Source organism: Oncorhynchus mykiss, chromosome 11 (genome assembly GCF_057628025.1).
Source record: "Oncorhynchus mykiss isolate SJ-2025 chromosome 11, ASM5762802v1, whole genome shotgun sequence".
NCBI lineage: Eukaryota > Metazoa > Chordata > Actinopteri > Salmoniformes > Salmonidae > Oncorhynchus > Oncorhynchus mykiss.
This window is the reverse complement of record NC_143032.1, coordinates 9825192-9844741: the sequence shown is the minus strand read 5'-3', so window position 1 is coordinate 9844741 and position 19550 is coordinate 9825192. Positions and strand designations below refer to the sequence as shown.

The window sequence follows — 19550 nt, the reverse complement described above, 5'->3', positions numbered from 1 at the left end:
CTGAGTGTGTGGGCCCCCATGTCAGGGCAAGGGCCGGCCCTCTCCCCAGTGTCCTTAAACAATTTCAGACATGTGGAGGCTGGGGTGAGAGGCGTCTCACTGTGATGGAGGGGCAGGTAGAGAAGGGTTCCCAAGCTACCCACCCACACACACACTCTCGCATGCACACACACACACACAAACACACACACACACACATACACATTCAAACACATACACACGCATACACACACACTCCCCTTTCGAAGACGAGATGATTAGATCCAGGAAATGCAGCCAGTCCCCAAAAGGGACCCACCACGCGCAAACATGTTATCTGTCTGGGTGTCTGAAGCAAAGGAGAGTAATGTTCAGGGACGAGGATGGACAATGAACTCTATAGATGGACTAACTTTAATCTAACTCTATGTCCTAACCCGGCCCCTCTCCACCCATAACAACCTAATCTATGTCCTAACCCGGCCCCTCTCCACCCATAACAACCATATCTATGTCCTAACCCGGCCCCTCTCCACCCACAACAACCTAATCTATGTCCTAACACGGGCCCCTCTCCACCAGGGCACCAGTCCCATCACTGAGAGAATCTGCGAGGTACAGGGGAGGCAGAGACACAGTACCCTCGCTCACCCCTGTCTATTTCTCCCTCTCTGTTTGTTTAGATTCAGACTGCATGCTATTCACCTGGAGATAGAAATAAATCTATGTCTGTAACAAGGTGCCAAATAATGGATGAGGTTGGGACCTGCTCCTCTGATAGTTAAATATTCATGTTTCTGTAGACTGCGGAGTTTAGGAAAACATCCAACTTAATCCTGCCATTCTGGCAAGGAGTATAAAACCAGACACATTTTGTCAAGTCTTTGTGGTTTTCTGAGATGTATTTGAACCAAATATTAGATTTAGCTTTGTGATGCTTAGCAGTCTCGGTTCTGATGACACTGTGACATCCAAGTTAAGCATTTTACTCTTTATTCCATTTTATTGCTGCCACTGGCTTTACTGTAGACACCGACACTAGCATATACTTAAGCAATAAGGCCAGAGGAAGGTTTGGTATATGTCCAATATATCACGACTAAGGGCTGTTCTTATGCACAACGCAACGCGGAGTGCCTGGTACAGGCCTTAGCCATGGTATATTGGCCATATACCACAACCCCCTGAGGTGCCTTATTGCTATTATAAACTGGTTACCAACGTAATTAGAGCAGTAAACATAAATGTTTTGTCATACCTGTGGTATACTGTCTGATATACCACGGCTGTCAGCCAATCAGCATTCAGGGCTCGAACCACCCGGTTTATAATCACAAAAACAGTATGCCCTACAGAAGAAAACATTCCAACTTCACAAATCAGCCCTAATCATTAGCCTGGTGGCTAGCATCACAGATGTTCGTCGTGGGTCGCGGGTCGCGAAATTGGCAACCACACAAAAACAGACAACGTAAACATTATGAGGTCAGATTGTTGGGCCATTTTAATGCAAAATTAATGAGTGGTTCTCGAGAGATCCAGAGTTTTGTCTTCTAACAGGAAACAATTAATTTGTGGCCTGGGCTATAACAGCTTTTAGTGCTTGACACAGCAACTATAGACGAGCTGCTTAAGAGGTGCTATATGGGAACCGTGTTCTCATGGTGCTAATCCAGTGGAGAGGCGATGCCCCAAGTTCCCCTGTCGCCTGCTCTGGCAAGATGAAGGGGTTTATATAGATGTTAATGGCTTGTAAAAGTGTCGGAGAGCATGGCGGTGAGGCTGGCAGAGCACCGCTACAGACAGAAAATGAGGCTGTGAAGTTTCACACTGTTTACAGGTTGAAAAAGAGAAGAGGGAGGAAGGAAGGGAAATGCAGATGAGATTTTGGGATGCTGAAGTCTACTGAGAGATGTTGATGGTGTTTGAGGTAGATGATTGTTGATGTTTGGCCTGTAGGCAAGCACAGTACAGCATGGGGACTACATAAGAAAATAATAAACTGCTTAGCTAATTGTTCAATGGTCAATTAGTGGATTATTGCCTACAGTAGATGTGAAAAACGTTTTTGAAGTGCAGAGCACTGTACTACAGTAAATGCCAACTTAGTCTGCACTGTTGGCGCGCTCCAGAGCTTGTTTCAGTAACCTTGACCCCGGATGGTTTGCAGTGACCTGTGTGATCCCTAGGAGTGAACTCACTAATGCCATCTGGTACCCCCTCACAGCTCATTAATTTAGGTATCCACAGATCATTCATTAAAGTCTCCACAGCACATTCATTTAAGTCTCCACAGCACATTAATTTAAGTCTCCACAGCTCATTCATTAAAGTCTCCACAGCACATTCATTTAGGTCTTCACAGATCATTCATTTAAGTCTCCACAGCTCATTCATTAAAGTCTCCACAGCACATTCATTTAGGTATCCACAGCCCATTCATTTAGGTTCCACAGCACATTCATTTAACTCTCCACAGCTCATTCATTTAGGTCTTCACAGCTCATTCATTTAGGTATCCACATCTAATTAATTTAGGTCTCCACAGCTCATTAATTTAGGTATCCACAGCTCATTAATTTAGGTCTCCACAGATCATTAATTTAGGTCTCCACAGAATATTAATTTAGGTCTCCACAGAACATTCATTTAGGTCTCCACAGCTCATTCATTTAGGTCTCCACATCTAGAACATGTCGGTCTCCACAGCTCATTAATTAAGGTATCCACAGATCATTCATTTAAGTCTCCACAGCTCATTCACCTAGGTTCCACAGCACATTCATTTAAGTCTCCACAGCTCATTCATTTAGGTATTCACAGCTCATTAATTTAGGTATCCACAGCTCATTAATTTAGATCTCCACAGAACATTAATTTAGGTCTCCACAGAACATTATTTTAGGTCTCCACAGCTCATTCATTTAGGTCTCCACAGCCCATTCTCTAAGAGATACAGGAGGCCTAGTTGAGACGGCAATTATAGGGGAAAATAATTTGACCTCAAAGAATTACAAGGTCCTTTGTTTGGACAGTAATGTGGATATGTATACCTTCCAGAACTAAAGGTTTAAATAGTATTTGTTTTCTTTCTGTGCTTGATTTAGGATGACTGGTGCAGTGGAACCAATGGAATAATCCCACATTTGCAAACCACACCGATATGGCACTCCATGTATGCTCAATCAAACGGCCAAAAGTATTGGAAATAAAACCAATACTGTTTGAACCTTGGTCTGAGGCCTTTAGAGTCAAATATTGAGTGTGAACATTTGCAAATATTTTCTTGGTACACTCTTAGAAAGAAGGGTTCCAAAAGCGGCCGTCCGCATAGGATAACCCTTTTTGGTTCCATGTGGAACCCTCTTTGGAACGGGTATACCTGGAACCAAAAGGGTTCTTCAAAAGCTTATGGGGACAGCCGAACAACTCCTACTGGTTTCAGATACCACCTTACTCTCTAAGAGTGTAGCGGTGAAACAGTCTTTCGAGGATGTGCGTGATTAAGATGAAGCTACGTTCTCAGTTCCCTCGCCAATTAGAAACCTGCACTAAATGAATGGGCCATGGTGGTGCAGGTCGGTTCGTGATGACCTAATACGAATTGAGCCAACAAGACTCTTATTCGGTTAGCTTCAGCTGCAACGTGTCTTGTCACTTTGTGGAGACAAGGCCGATACCATCACGCGAATGGAATTAGATTTTCATTGATGTGTCAGGGCAGAGTGGGAACAACAAATCAATGACAAATTACCCGATGATCTGTGGAGATCTGAGGAAAGGAGAGGTGCAGACAAGATCAGAACAGTAGTGTGTCATTTGGGGAAAGTTGTGGTAGTCATACATACTTCTCCCATGCCCTCTCTTAGCTTGGAGCTGTCTCACAGCACAGAGAAAACACAAACAAGCCAATTCCAATACAGCACTAATGGGCCGCATCATGCCATTGCCAATACAATAAAAAATGGGCCTTTCAGCTCCAGTCAATAGTGAGTAAATGAAAATTCAACCTTTCATTAAACGCAGTCGTATTATTTCCTTTGTCTTGTATGCCGGGTCTATTTTCGGGTTTGCAAATTTTTTCAATTTACTGACAAATTTACTACAAGGTCTGTGTGTAAACAGTGTGATAGGGCAATAAGTTGAGTTGAGTGGTATGCTGGGATGTTATGGCCTGTTGTTGCAGTTGTAGGAGGCATACATAGAAGGCAGTGTTAGAGGGCACAACGAAACAGACTTTTCAAATGTAACAAACCAATTTTATTTTCAGTTGCGCTGAAACAAAAGTCAAGCGTCATCGAACGGAACAGTCATGTGAAAGATTGAGTCGGACATAGTCCGGAAACATGGAAACATGGGAACGTGGAAACACACAACATGCAATTCAGATCTCAACAGGGAAATAAGGGATTATTGCCGAACTACATTACTGTACAACAAAGCCAGAAAGCAGCCTGACTCTAGATATATGAATTGACTCCTGTGCTTCGAAATGGGGAATGGCATTGGAGTGAGGTGATAAATCTCTAGGCGTCCTGTCTGCAGTAGATGAAAAGGCTCAGGGCCCACATTCCACTGTGGGCAACCTGCCCTTTTAATTAATTAGCACTAGCAGGAAGTGCCTGCCCACAGTGGGAGGCAGCCCGGCTCCCCTATGTACAACCAAGGTGATAATGTCCGTCAGGTGAAATGACTGCTCGATGCCTCGCTTGATCTGCACTAAATGCATGTAAGCAACCAAGCGAGCCCCCGTGAGCTGACACAATACCAAGAGCAGTCGGTTCCTGTGCAGCGACTGGGCTTTTCTCACTGTACAGTGAAAGACAATGCTTATTTTTTGCTAGGTACTGACTTCGATGGGACAAGCCTAATTTGACTTCAGTGAGACTAAATACGATAACCCATTACCAATTTGTACTGTTTAAACAGTCGTATCTGGTTCCATTTTCTCACGTTGTCACTTTAGGAAAAAACATTTTTCAGGACCCAACATCCTCCTGATTTGCATTGTAAATCAAATCTAGAATCTAGAAAGGACAAATAAGAAAAGGTCAAAGGTAGCCTTGTGACCCTCTCTCTTTGCGTATGTGTGCATGTGAGGGGATGAAAATGGCCACTGTTGTGTGTGAAAACTTCTCTCTCTGTCTCAAGTAATGAGCATGTGCACCTTTCCGCCTGAGGCCTTCATACACGATTTAGCCAGAAAGACACGGCTGATCATGATTTAGCTTTTGACACCGTTCGCCCCCAGGCAGGGGGAGACTAATACAGATATCTGACTTCTAGCGTGCAGTGGAGGGAAAGGAGAGAAAAAGTGAGAGGTCTTTTATTGACTAAATGATAAAGAGGTTTATAATGATAAATAACAGTCATTTTATTGTGGAATTCTCAGAAAATACACATTCTACACAATATAAAAAAAGATAAATACTAAGGGGTTGCTGGCCTCCGTCTCTCCCCGAACAACGGCATCGGTTAGACTCCAATATCCTCCAATATCTTGGTGCTGGAGTCTATTTATACAGCATAAACATGGTGCATTACGGCAGTGGTGTCCTCTTTGGCTGAGGGAGGAGGCTGAGGGAAGAGGCTGAGGGTGGAAGCCGAGAGAGGAGGCTAAGGGAGGAAGCTGAGGGAGGAGGCTGAGGGAGGAAGCTGAGGTAGGAAGCTGAGAAAGGACGCCGAGTGAGGAAGTTGAAGCTGAGAAAGCCAGGGATGATCATGGGCATTTCCCTGCCTCTCTCTCACAGCAGGAACCACACACTGTTTCACCAGCACATCATGGTAGCAGGGCGGAGACTATGTCTGGTAGTAGGGGAGAGAGACTATGTCTGGTAGCAGGGCGGAGACTATGTCTGGTAGTAGGGGAGAGAGACTATGTCTGGTAGCAGGGTAGAGACTATGTCTAGTAGCAGGGGAGAGACTATGTCTGGTAGCTGGGGGGGGTGAGACTATGTCTGGTGGCAGGGGAGAGAGGTTGCTGGATCATATCCCCGAGCTGACAAGGTAAAAATCTGTCGTTCTGCCCCCGGGTGCCGAAGACATGGATGTCGATTAAAGCAGCCACCCGCACCTCTCTGATTCAGTTTGAATACGTTCAGACAACTTCCCCCTTGAACATTGGGTACTCATGAAGGAATATATTCAGGGGCTATGGCCATTTGTTCTTTCAGCATGGTTGTCAGATTGGCTTGTAATGAAGATGGTATGTCGGTAAGAAAGCTAACACAAACTCATTTTTAAACCAGGCTCTCTTAATGCACTTAAAACTGTAATTTTTGCGATAATGATAACATTTTTACCAACTCCTGGATTCATTGTGCGAGGGACTTCTTTCTGCCATTTTTGTACATTTGAAATGTAGCTTCTCAAGGTGCCTTTCCATGTTAAGATATGTGGATAATGAGATGAAAAAAAGCCTTTTAATTGACTTTCCAGAAATTTAGCCTCGCTAGTCCAACATATACGTTTTCTCCTTTTTTCAATTTTCCTTAATAAAGTTATTAATCTTGGCCGTACAGTAATTATCTGTGTAATTATAATGTAATTGCACATAGATCAAGGACACTTTCTATAGCGGGCGATAGGTTGGTCTTGACTATCCCCTGTGTACTGTTAAGACATTACTCCTATACCATCTTACTTATTCTACAGTGGAGAGTGTGTCTGCTTGGGCCATATATCCAGCAAATAACCATAAATGCCTTTACATGATAATACTGGTTTAATTACCCTTGGTCAGCCCACTTATAAACCTATTGCTGCTGCAGTCAATATTCCCCAAGATCCATTCATGCTTCAGCTGATGGTTAACTTGGGAGCTTTTGCCAAGTGCTTTACCCTAATTGATACCCTTATTTAGCAAGAGAGAGAGAGAGAGAGAGAGCCAGTGGGAGACAAATGGAGTTAAATGGAGCAGTTTATGGTTCTCTAAACCAGATCACATACCACTATGGCTGACTGCGGTTGGACATGATTTATCCTGCTAATTTGCTGTTTTAAAGTACAACGGCTGTTTTTAAAATTTACTCAGCTAGCTGGTCTTCGTTTGGTTTCTACTGAAGCTCTTGTTGGGACATAGTTTTACAGTGAATTAAACCTGTTTATGGTTTCAGTATTCCCCAGCTGCTCAGTCTGGCCTTGGTCAAAGAGGCGCCGCAGCCTTTACCATGTACCTGAGGGCGGTACGGCCACTGCACACACTTACCATATACTACCCTGTCAGAGCGGAGAGCATGGGACACACCACTTAGAGCATGGTAGTCCCGCCGAATATTTACAATAATAAATAGATGAGCATCATTGCCATGCTTAACCCAAAGCACATCGACACTTGACAGTCCAATTCAGAATCACTCACAACTTTAAAAAAAAAGAGGAAGCCAGCTGCCATCTTCAAGCTAATCATGACACTTGACCCGCAGCGCTTGTTGAGCAACACAAAATGTAACCTGCCCAATGGTTTCCAATTAGATCAATCACTTTACAGTACATATTACACCATGTCTTATGCTAATAACATCTATACCTATGTAAATACAATGTAATACAAAGGTATTAGCAATGACATGACTACGGTATAAGGCCTACGCATTCTAAGTGGAATTAAAGCAATGGCACAGCCAACAGGTCAGATAAAATAAAGCTATCGAGAACAACTGGGAAAAATAGGATTATGCATTAAGTGGGTTTGTAGGTCCTTCTCTCCTGTCTCATTCCCCAGATATGTCTCCCTTAACAGCTCAGAGTAATTAGTGGAGACCAATGCCAAAGGTAGAGTAGCTACAGAGTAGGCAGCGTTCATCTTTAATTTGAAGAGATGAGACACTCTGTGGGGGGTTTGCTGACTGCTTCAAGCGACTACGTTGGGTCCTTCAAGCAAGGTCGCCTTGGCAAGAAGAAGTCTGAGAGTAAACTGTAGCATATCTATACTTAAAGTAGACTGACACGAAAAGTGTTTAGGCAGTGTTAAAATTGTGTTTAAATAACCTTGTTAGTAATAAAATATCCATAACACAATAATGCATAAGAATAATCTTAATTTTGGTCATTATTTTAAACAAATATCTCAGTACCAGTTTTTATGGTATGATGCAACAGTGTGTGGTAGTGTTTTTTCTCTTCCTTTATCCAGAAAAGTTTATTTTTCAGTGATACCTCAGAAAGTCCTCTAGGGTTGGCCATCAGTCATATGCTTGAGCACGGAGTCAGCCACAAATGGCCTCCAATTTCCAAAGAGCACGGTCAGCTCATTCCTTACTGTCAAGATGAAGAAGAGCATACAAGTTGAGTCAATAAAGTCATATGAAATGCTTGATATCAAAATGTGGAGCAGGTGACTGATTAAGTGCTCAGGCCCCTGTTGTGATGCTCTCTAGACTCTGGAGGGGGGTGGAGAGGAGGGGGATGGAAAGGAGGAGGATGGAGGGAGAGGAGCAGGATGGAGAGGAGAGGAGAGGAGGGGGATGGAGAGGAGGATGAGGATGGAGGGAGAGGAGGAGGATGGTGGGAGGGAGGGAGAGGGATGGAGAGGAGAGGAGAGGAAGGGGATGGAGAGGAGAGAAGGGGGATGGAGAAGAAAGGAGAAGGAAGGAGGGAGATGAAGAGGATAGAGGGACAGGAGGAGGAAGGATGGAGAGGAAGAGGAAGGTGAGGAGAGGAGGATGATGGAGAAGAGGATGGAGGGAGGGAGAGGATAGGAGGGGGATGAAGAGGAGAGGAGGGGGATGAAGAGGAGAAGGAGGGAGAGGAGGATGGAGAGGAGGAGGAAGGAGAGGAGAGGGGAGGAGGAAGGAGGGAGGGAGAGGAGGAGGGAGAGGAGAGGAGGATGGAGGGAGAGGAGGAGGAAGGAGAGGAGGGGAATGGAAGGGAATTAAGAGGAGAGTAGGAGGAAGAGGAAGGGGGAGAGGGGGAGGAAGGAGAGGTGGGGAATGGAGAGGAAGAGGAAGGAGGGAGAGGAGAGGAGGGGAATGGAGAGGAGAGGAAGAGGGAGGAGGGAGAGGAGAGGAGGGGAATGGAGAGGAGAGGAAGAGGAAGGAGGGAGATGGGGAGGAAGGAGAGGAGAGGAGAGGAAGAGGATGGAGAGGAGAGGAGGAGGTAGGAGAGTAGAGGAGGAGGAAGGAGGGAGAGGAGAGGAGGAGGAAGGAGGGAGAGGAGGATGGAGGGGAGAAGAGGATGGGGGGAGAGGAGAGGAGGATAGAGGGAGAGGAGGAGGAAGGAGAGGAGAGGAGGGGAATGGAGAGGAGAGGAAGAGGAAGGAGGGAGAGGGGGCGGAAGGAGGGAGAGGGGGAGGAAGGAGGGAGAGGGGAAGGAAAGAGGGGGCGTTGGGGGTAGAGATCAAGCCCCTGGTGTTTCGCTCGTGTTGTTTATATTTCTCAGTCTGAAAGGTAACATGTTTAGTTGTTTATTTCAAGGGGGATGAAGCCGCAGGTCATAACCTCCACAGACTACAGGTATTCATTAAATAAGCCTGCATCGGGACAGTTATGATACAGTATTTCTAATACAAACTATTCAATTTAACTGGACTATAAAATAAAATACTTTGAGCAGCTAGTTGGCTCTAAACCTGTGAAGCATCATATTACAGTTCTACCTATCCCTCCTGCATACGCTTGTCTACCAGCCAAGCCAATACCAATTCTTCACACAGGTGAAAAATAAGAGAATGGGAGTAACAAAGACAAAGATCTCTCTCATTCTCCATTTCTCTAACTCTTCAGGAAGTGGATCCCCTGCAGCGGAGTGCAGGTCTTTCCTCATTGTACTGCTAATTCAAAGTGGTGACGAGGATGCTCAACCACTTGTCTCTTGATTTTGACTTATATAATCCATAAGCAGAGCATAAAGCTTCCAGAGCCCTTGGGGAGGGACCACGAGGGGCAAGATAAGGAGGTGATCAGTCAGAAAGGTGTGTTTTAAAGCAGGGAGGTAGATAGAGGACTTCCAGAGCCCTTGGGGAGGGACCACGAGGGGCAAGATAAGGAGGTGATCAGTCAGAAAGGTGTGTTTTAAAGCAGGGAGGTAGATAGAGGACTCATCATGGATACCACCTGGTTTAGTATGGACATAGACATTGAGGGCTTACACCATTTTAAAGTAGTCAGCTGGGTGAGGTTTCTTATAAGTTGGGAGCAATCAGCTTTTGAAGAAGAAAATTGACAACTTTAAAATGGCGATAGCTTCAAAGGAGCTGCCGATGCTGTCACAGATGCTGTCATTGCACCGATACAGAGATGAGTCCTTTAACTATCTCTAGAGTGTAAAGCTGGATCTCTATGCATAACTCTCACACACTGCCAAAGCACAGTACATAGACACATACTACCTGTACTAGGGTAATGTCAGTCCTGGTGGTGTAATGTCAAGTACTACCTGTACTGGGGTTGTAATGTCTGTCCTCGTGGTGTAATGCCGCATACTACCTCTCTTCGGGGTAAAATGTCACATACAACCTGTCCTGGGGGTGTAATGTCTGTCCTGGGGGTGCAATGTCACATACAACCTGTCCTGGGGGTGTAATGTCTGTCCTGGGGGTGCAATGTCACATACTACCTGTCCTGGGGGTGTAATGTCTGTCCTGGGGGTGTAATGTCACATACAACCTGTCCTGGGGGTGTAATGTCTGTCCTGGGGTTGTAATGTCTGTCTTGAGGGAGTAATGTCAGTCTTGGGGGGTGTAATGTCAGTCTTGGGGGTGTAACGTTAGTCCTGGGGGTGTAATGTCTGTCCTGAGGGTGTAATTTCAATCCCGGGGGTGTAATGTCTGTCCTGAGGGTGTAATGTCACATACTACCTGTCCTGGGGGTATAATGCCAGTCCTGAGGGTGTAATTTCAATCCTAGGGGTGTAATGTCTGTCCTGAGGGGGTTTAATGTCAATGCTTCGTATTCATTTGAACTTTTCATATATTTTTTCTACTTTGACTGTAGTATAGTGATATAGTGACATTTTATACATACAGTAAATCAGTACACTGTAGGTTACAAGACATTACACTGTAGGTGTACACTTCATGTGGTGTATTTGGGATTTAAAGAGTGATATATCTATTATTCAGTATATGAAAGTGAAGAATATAACACATATGCTTGTATAAATTCCATATCAGTAATCCATGCAGCAGTATTAGAGTTGAGGTGCCAGAAGTCTATTTCTTTCTATCACATTCCTACAGTAGGGAGGATTAAATACAGTCAGTCATTTTCTGCATACTTAGTAAACATTGTCTGTCAACCTGCAACTCCCACTTGCTACTCAACCTCCCCATCACAGTCAACCACCACCAAACTTCAAAGACGTGTACCGGGAAGAAACCGCTGGGGTTTACACTGCGTTGAGATCATGGCTCTGGGCTACGCACGGAGCAGGTTGCTATGCGCTGCAATGCTAATAGGTTCCACTCCTCAGCGCGGTCCGTTAGCCTGTGCTGACACGTCTTGACACTTCATACACCATATTCCACCCTTTTTAATCATTTCTGATAGGCACTCTCCGGGATACCAACAATTTAATTTGAAAGGGTGAACCACCAAACATTTTTTGTGTCTCTAAATAGAGGTCGGTCTCAACACGTTTTCAGTGCTTCAGCTCTAATTGGGAACCACTGATGGAATCTAGGAGGTAAATCAGGATATGGGCTGAAGAAGTGCACATCAAGACAAGATGGCAGTGAGTCCTGGAAGAGACACCTAACAGACTGGCAAAAGACTATACTGTTAGCAAACAGATCAAAGAGATTGAGATATTAAGGGAAAACCAAATACAGACAAATTCCGCTCCACTCTTCAGTTGTAGCCTGAGAAAGGCCGAGGAAAAAGTGAGGACGGTAGCTTTGTTCAGAAGCAAAGACATCTCTGTTTGTCCCTATTGTCTCCTGCTATTTCTGGTCTCTCAGGTGAACATTCAAATCAAATCAAATTTTATTGGTCGCTTAAAAGTGTTCACTCGGTGTTCCTGTGTTATTTTCAATATGATACAATTATATACAGTATGTAAATACAAGATCAAACTAAAGCTAAAGCATTAAACTATGTTTATTAATCATCAGTCTTCACTATTAGTTATCTTAGTCTTTTTATTAGCTTTTACAATTTAACCAATAGGCATACTCAGCAGTGTGATCTGGCATTTATATCATTTGCAAATCTTACAAATCATCCTGACATTTTATCTAACTCTACTAAAAACCAGACACAACTTTGGTACTGACCACAGGGAAAAATAAAGGCTCTATCCTCTATGTTTTACATCATATTTAATGTCTCAAATATCTTACAATCTGATAGAGTTTAAGAAATATGATCATAAATGTTAGTCAACAAAGATACTGTGTGTGATGTAGAGAACTAATGCATTTCTACTGCAGTCAGAAAGAGTTATTCTCTAAGGTTGGGTGGATGTTAGGACAATGTCACCAGGGATTATCACATGCAATTTCTGTATAGTTCTACAAACATCACTCAATATTAATGGGACAATATAATCCTATACAAACCATGACACTGTAGTTCGGTAACTGCCATGAGATCAAAAGGCTTTCTGTGTGGTATATGACCGGATCTTTTCAGATCAAGATATCATACGCTATTGGTTTAGTCTAAGAAGAAATGTTTGTATAAAATATGTTGGGCTGTAGCGAGTTTAGTTAGCTGGGAGCTCATTGTTGTCCTTCACTGAGAACCTTTTGGGAATTCGCCCTGCGAGAAGGAAGACTTGTTTTGTCTTAAACATGGAAAGAGTATATTGTGCCATCTAAATACTTCCATTCATATTCTATAGAATCCCATTTAACTTATACAATTTGAACATGACGTCTTGTTTGTTTTTTAGTATTACATTAAATTAGAATTGATTTGTCATAGTCGACCAGCTTTTACATTAGAAATCGTGGTCATAATAACATAAAAACAGCGTGTAACCAACACTGAAAAAGGGGACTGACAATTATAAATTACTCATCATTACTGAATGTGAAAGAGTTTGTATTTTGTTTTCATCCCTCCAGCTTTATCTGGGAACAGTCAAGTCGGGCTAAGCTAAACAACAACAGGCAGACATGTGGTTCTCTATGGACTTCAGATGATGATCATGGTCATGGATCTTAGCGGAACAAGCAGGACATGTTTTTTGCATTTAGTTGTTTTCTGTTATTCACTGTCTGTAAGTGGTATTTTATTAAAGCCAGGCAGCCTCTACAGGCCCTAATACATTGCATCATCCAAATGACAACGACGGCCCAACAATATATAATTCAATTAGACTCTTATTTCCTTTAAGCCTCAAATAGGGACAAAGTGTCTGGCAACTATTCAAATATACAAAGGGACGTCCCTTGAACACTGAGAGATGTGCAAACTGTATGAATGCATTATGCCACAAATAGTGAACTTATTTAAAGTGGTAGAAATGTATTGGGTCAGTCAGTTCATCATACAAACAGATGAAACATAAAGCAGACAGTCCTTCATTTAAGCATTTCTCTCACTTACAATAACATCTGCATTCTCTCCTCGGCCTTCATAGAATATTGCCAAAAGCAAATACATAATGTGCTGAATTGGAGTTGAGAATGAAGTTTGGATTTGTGGTGGTGTGATGTCGCTCTAACCAACGGTTAATGAGATGTGTGTAGGCTGAGGACCCCCGCAGCCCCATCATCTAATGTGTTTCACACTAAAGCGTTGTATTACTGCTCTTGTCCTGCCATCTGCTGGTTCACAGGGCCTGCCTCTCATCTCCTCCTTTCCTCTAACTAGTTCTCCCATCCCTCCATTCCTATTTCTGCTGGAGCATCATCTGCTCTGCACGTCCCAATATGTCATCATGTCTCCTCTGGGAGAGGGAGAGAAAGATAGAGAGAGGGAGAGAGAGAGAGATAGAGAAGGAGACGGTGAGAGAGAAATACAGGGAAGGCGATTGTTATCGAAAAATAAGCATGGTATTTGAAAGGGATTTTAATTGAGGCATTTGTTATATTTGAAACGGTGAAGCCCCCGGGGCGGTCGCGGGAAACTAACTCAACCAATTTAATATCCTCAGACATTAATAAAGAATGGCATCTTTTGACTTTCCCTTTAAAACCACAACCTGATGTTCTAAATATAGAGAAAGACAGGCGCGGTTATTCTCTGTACCTCTGGGGGATACGTAGCATTACTGGACAGATAGAGGAGCAGAGGATAGGCCTCCGATTACCAGCCCAGGAGGGCCCTGTCCCCGAAATTAAGGGCTGGCGTCCCCTCCGCCCTCCACCCTAAAGGGGATATCTCCCCTCTCTCTTTCTCCCTTTCTCTCTCCTCTTAGCAATCAGGCCATTAATAATATTAGGGCCCCTAATACGAGTCATCCGGTCTGCGTTTTCAGAGGCTTATACCAAAGAGGAAGTGGATGTTGTTTTTGTCTCATTGCGGCATGAGAGCAGCATGGGAGGACAGGTTTCATTAACTAAAGGATGATGTTAACATAAACTATTTAATAACTATTTTCTATTGTTTAAAACCCTATTTATGTTAGAGTGATGGACATGATGGTTTAGACTGGTATCTGCAGTCGGCTTGGCAGTAGTTCTGTTGTGTAGAGATCCTAACCAGTATTCTGTGACAAAAACGTGTGCTTGCAGAACTGTGTGTGACGTCCATGCTGCGTTTTGATGAATATAGGTCTTCAGTTGGTCAAGTTGGTCCTTGAGTTGTAATGTTCTAGAAGACTTCTTCCTGAAGTCTCAGAGGATTTACACTCACTGTAGCTTCAGCAGTGAGTTGAATATCCAGGAATCTGGTCAATACATATTTTCTCTGCAGCCTATGACATTACATGATGCCTGCCCTGTATCTGTAAAACTCTCTCTGAAATAATACAGTGAAAGAAATTAGATGTATTTTAAAAGCGCTGACAGGCACTTACTGTTCATATTTTGGGTTGTTTTGTCCAGTCTTGTTCTGCAAATGAATATAATCCTCCCCGGGAGAAAGGGTGATGCCAGAGACATGAAAGAGCTTTTGATTGTTTGATAATTGTTGGGCTCAAGTTTTGGTTTTCTGCTCTCTGTTCGCTGATTGGCCAAATGCACACTATCCAAACGCAATTAATGTGCACTGACAGTAATCTTGAACGAGATGGTTTTGCTTAAGAAAAATATGACTTTACATTCCATATCCGATAGGATGTGGCGAGTTCAGCTCAGCACGATGGAAATGGAAACATTTTGATGTCTGGATGTTGGTTTGGAAAGTAATGTCAGGCTAAATGGTATAAAGAGGCTAAATGGTATAAAGAGGCTAAATGGTATAAAGAGCACTTCCATCTTAAAGGTAGTCATCTAAGATCTTCTGTCATTCTTACTCATATGTTGGGGGACAAAATTACTTAAACACACATGTTTTGTTACCCTCCCTTGTGTGGAAGGTACAACCCAATCTCTCATTAACTGTGCACTATATGTAAACACAGTGTTCGTGGCACATCGAACTCTATCAATGCCAACGGCCCTTTAGAATCCCTTAACTCGATGCTCTCTCTGAGTTATCTAGTATCTCTGAGTTATCTAGTATCTCTGAGTTATCTAGTATCTCTGAGTTATCTAGTATCCAGAAGGTAACAATGTCACCCGTCCTACACTCACACACTGTGTATACACAGTGTACCTAGAGACGCCAGAGTCAACTTAGCAATCCTTACATTGGTAAAACAAAACCAACGTGTAAAGTGGTGACACATTGCCAAACTAAATCACTGTTTCATTAAACTTTAAATTCATATTGGGTATGATGAATTCTCTTCTCAGTTTCAGCAGTGGGACAATTCTAATATTCATGGGTAATAAATGGTTTGTTTTTCCATTGCTCCATCCAAAGTATGTGAAATGTAGTCTTCGATAGGGTAGAAGATTGCATACCTGCACACTGTGCAACCTCAACAGAGATCCTTTGTTTTTCTCCTTATTCAAATAGAGAACATAATGCCAACCTCAAATGCTCTCGCATCAAACCCACATGAAAATCCCAGTAGCAGTTAGAAAATCTCCATCTTTCTGTTCATACCGGGGACTATCTGCATTGTGAAACCAACCAATGGGTCATGTTAAGTCACTATGTACGCATTATCTATCTCCTGTCATTCTTGTGAAAATAAAAGTTCCTAAAATAAATAAACACACAAAGAAGTGCCAATCATTTGGTATTGAAGGACACAACATGTAATATGGGAGTTGTAATGTGGGAGGACTTGTGATATGGGAGGGTATTGTAATGTGTGAGGACTTGTGATATGGGACGGTGTTGTAATATTGGAGGAGTTGTGATATTGGAGGGTGTTGTAATGTGGGACGAGTTGGGATATGGGAGGGTGTTGTAATGTGGGAGGACTTGTGATATGGGAGGACTTGTGATATGGGAGGGTGTTGTAATGTGGGAGGACTTGTGATATGGGAGGACTTGTGATATGGGAGGGTGTTGTAATGTGGGAGGAGTTGTGATTTGGGAGGAGTTGTGATTTGGGAGGAGTTGTAATATGGGAGGAGGTGTGAATGTGTCACCAGACTCAGGTGTGATCTGTTATTCCGCTGCGCTTCCTCATGGTTGAAATTTCCCCTGGGCCATCTGCCATTTCTCAGTGTCATGGGTTTAAGTCTTTGTAGCCCTCAAGTCTTCTAATTACTGAACATACGTCACTTACCAGAGAAGTTTTGGCTTTGGCGACATAGGAGAGAAGGCCTGCTCTCTGAAGAATACCAAACACATCACCACCACCATCAATTCATTCCCCTGTAACGCTTCATTGTGTTCTGTGATGGTGATCATTGTTTTTTTCTATTTTGTTTCTGTTGTGGTGACAGGAAGTTCTGAAGGTCTGTTTCATGGGAACTTATCTTTGCACATTGTATCATTCTATTTGCTGGGATGTCATCGCAATATTTTAATAGGACTGTTTGATATATTAAGAAATGCTAAAAAATAAGTGCAAAATTATCTATGAAGTATGTGTACAACAAATTACACAATAAATCATAAAGGGAGACCAGGGAACAAAGTAGCAGTTAGGCTTTAGCTTAATAAATATGAAAATCATTTGTATACAAACAATATGCAGGGTTAATTGTAACAACCTGTGGGGTGTTAACACTGTCTTCAATGGTAAAAATTATGGTTTAAAGCTGATATGTGGATGAAAATACAATAAATAATTCAAATATATATATATACGTATATTTTAATGTAATCTTTTAGGCATGTCATGTCAATAGCTAAAATTAATACATTTAATTTATGTCACGATCGTCGTAAGAACATTCGGACCAAAGCGCAGCGTGAAATCGGTTCGACATTTTTATTATAAGTGAACCGCACAAAAAAACAAAAAACAATAAACGATACGTGACGCTATGGAGTGCTCACAGGCAACCACACATAAACAAGATCCCACAAAACACCGTGGGGAAATGGCTGCCTAAATATAATCCCCAATCAGAGACAACGATAAACAGCTTCCTCTGATTGGGAACCATACCAGGCCAACATGGAAATAAAACAACCTAGATTACCCACCCTAGTCACACCCCGACCTAACCAACATAGAGAATAAAAGGCTCTCTATGGTCAGGGTGTGACAATTTAAGATACTTTTAGCATTCAAAATATAGTTTTTTCCCAAGGTATTTCCTTAGTTGTACTGCTAAACTTGATCTAAAGAAGTTACAATGTATATCATTATCTGAATGTGTCTACATCTCATATAAAATACAACACAATTGAACTATGTCATGCGCCGTAGTTTAAAAACTCAGTGGATATGGGTAAAACAATGAAGTCATATCTGAATGCTGACATCTTTATGCACCTTCACCACTACCCCTCATTTACAAATATGTGTGCAATCACAAGAGTCTTGTGAGAAAATACAACAGTAATTAAAGCAGCAAGCAGCGTTGCTGGGGTTCTACTGTGTGTCCACAGTGCCACCATCAGGACAAATTGGACACATTGCCCTAGGATGAATCAAATCAAATCAAATCAAATTTATTTATATAGCCCTTCGTACATCAGCTGAGATCTCAAAGTGCTGTACAGAAACCCAGCCTAAAACCCCAAACAGCAGGCAATGCAGGTGTAGAAGCACGGTGGCTAGGAAAAACTCCCATGAAAGGCCAAAACCTAGGAAGAAACCTAGAGAGGAACCAGTCTTTGTGGGGTGGCCAGTCCTCTTCTGGCTGTGCCGGGTAGAGATTATAACAGAACATGGCCAAGATGTTCAAATGTTCATAAATGACCAGCATGGTCGAATAATAATAAGGCAGAACAGTTGAAACTGGAGCAGCAGCACGGTCAGGTGGACTGGGGACAGCAAGGAGTCATCATGTCAGGTAGTCCTGGGGCACGGTCCTAGGGCTCAGGTCCTCCGAGAGAGAGAAAGAAAGAGAGAATTAGAGAGAGCATATGTGGGGTGGCCAGTCCTCTTCTGGCTGTGCCGGGTGGAGATTATAACAGAACATGGCCAAGATGTTCAAATGTTCATAAATGACCAGCATGGTCGAATAATAATAAGGCAGAACAGTTGAAACTGGAGCAGTAGCACGGCCAGGTGGACTGGGGACAGCAAGGAGTCATCATGTCAGGTAGTCCAGGGGCATGGTCCTTGGGCTCAGGTCCTCCGAGAGAGAGAAAGAAAGAGAGAAGGAGAGAATTAGAGAACGCTCACTTAGATTCACACAGGACACCGAATAGGACAGGAGAAGTACTCCAGATATAACAAACTGACCCAAGCCCCCCGACACATAAACTACTGCAGCATAAATACTGGAGGCTGAGACAGGAGGGGTCAGGAGACACTGTGGCCCCATCCGAGGACACCCCCGGACAGGGCCAAACAGGAAGGATATAACCCCACCCACTTTGCCAAAGCACAGCCCCCACACCACTAGAGGGATATCTTCAACCACCAACTTACCATCCCGAGACAAGGCTGAGTATAGCCCACAAAGACCTCCGCCACGGCACAACTCAAGGGGGGGGCGCCAACCCAGACAGGATGACCACATCAGTGAATCAACCCACTCAGGTGACGCACCCCCTCCAGGGACGGCATGAGAGAGCCCCAGTAAGCCAGTGACTCAGCCCCTGTAATAGGGTTAGAGGCAGAGAATCCCAGTGGAAAGAGGGGAACCGGCCAGGCAGAGACAGCAAGGGCGGTTCGTTGCTCCAGAGCCTTTCCGTTCACCCTCCCACTCCTGGGCCAGACTACACTCAATCATATGACCCACTGAAGAGATGAGTCTTCAGTAAAGACTTAAAGGCTGAGACCGAGTTTGCGTCTCTGACATGGGTAGGCAGACCGTTCCATAAAAATGGAGCTCTATAGGAGAAAGCCCTGCCTCCAGCTGTTTGCTTAGAAATTCTAGGGACAATTAGGAGGCCTGCGTCTTGTGACCGTAGCGTACGTGTAGGTATGTACGGCAGGACCAAATCAGAGAGATAGGTAGGAGCAAGCCCATGTAATGCTTTGTAGGTTAGCAGTAAAACCTTGAAATCAGCCCTTGCTTTGACAGGAAGCCAGTGTAGAGAGGCTAGCACTGGAGT

At 43.4% G+C, this 19550-nt stretch overlaps 1 long non-coding RNA gene across 1 annotated transcript; it reads right to left on the bottom strand.

Annotated features, from left to right (window-relative positions):
* Positions 1 to 17979: 17979 nt before the first annotated feature.
* On the bottom strand, positions 17980 to 18854 carry LOC149979491 (uncharacterized). Its single transcript, XR_016484270.1, has 2 exons — positions 18527 to 18854; positions 17980 to 18370 (listed from the first exon to the last, which is right to left on the bottom strand). It is a non-coding gene; the product is annotated as an uncharacterized LOC149979491 (long non-coding RNA).
* Between the last annotated feature and the right edge of the window lie 696 nt (positions 18855 to 19550).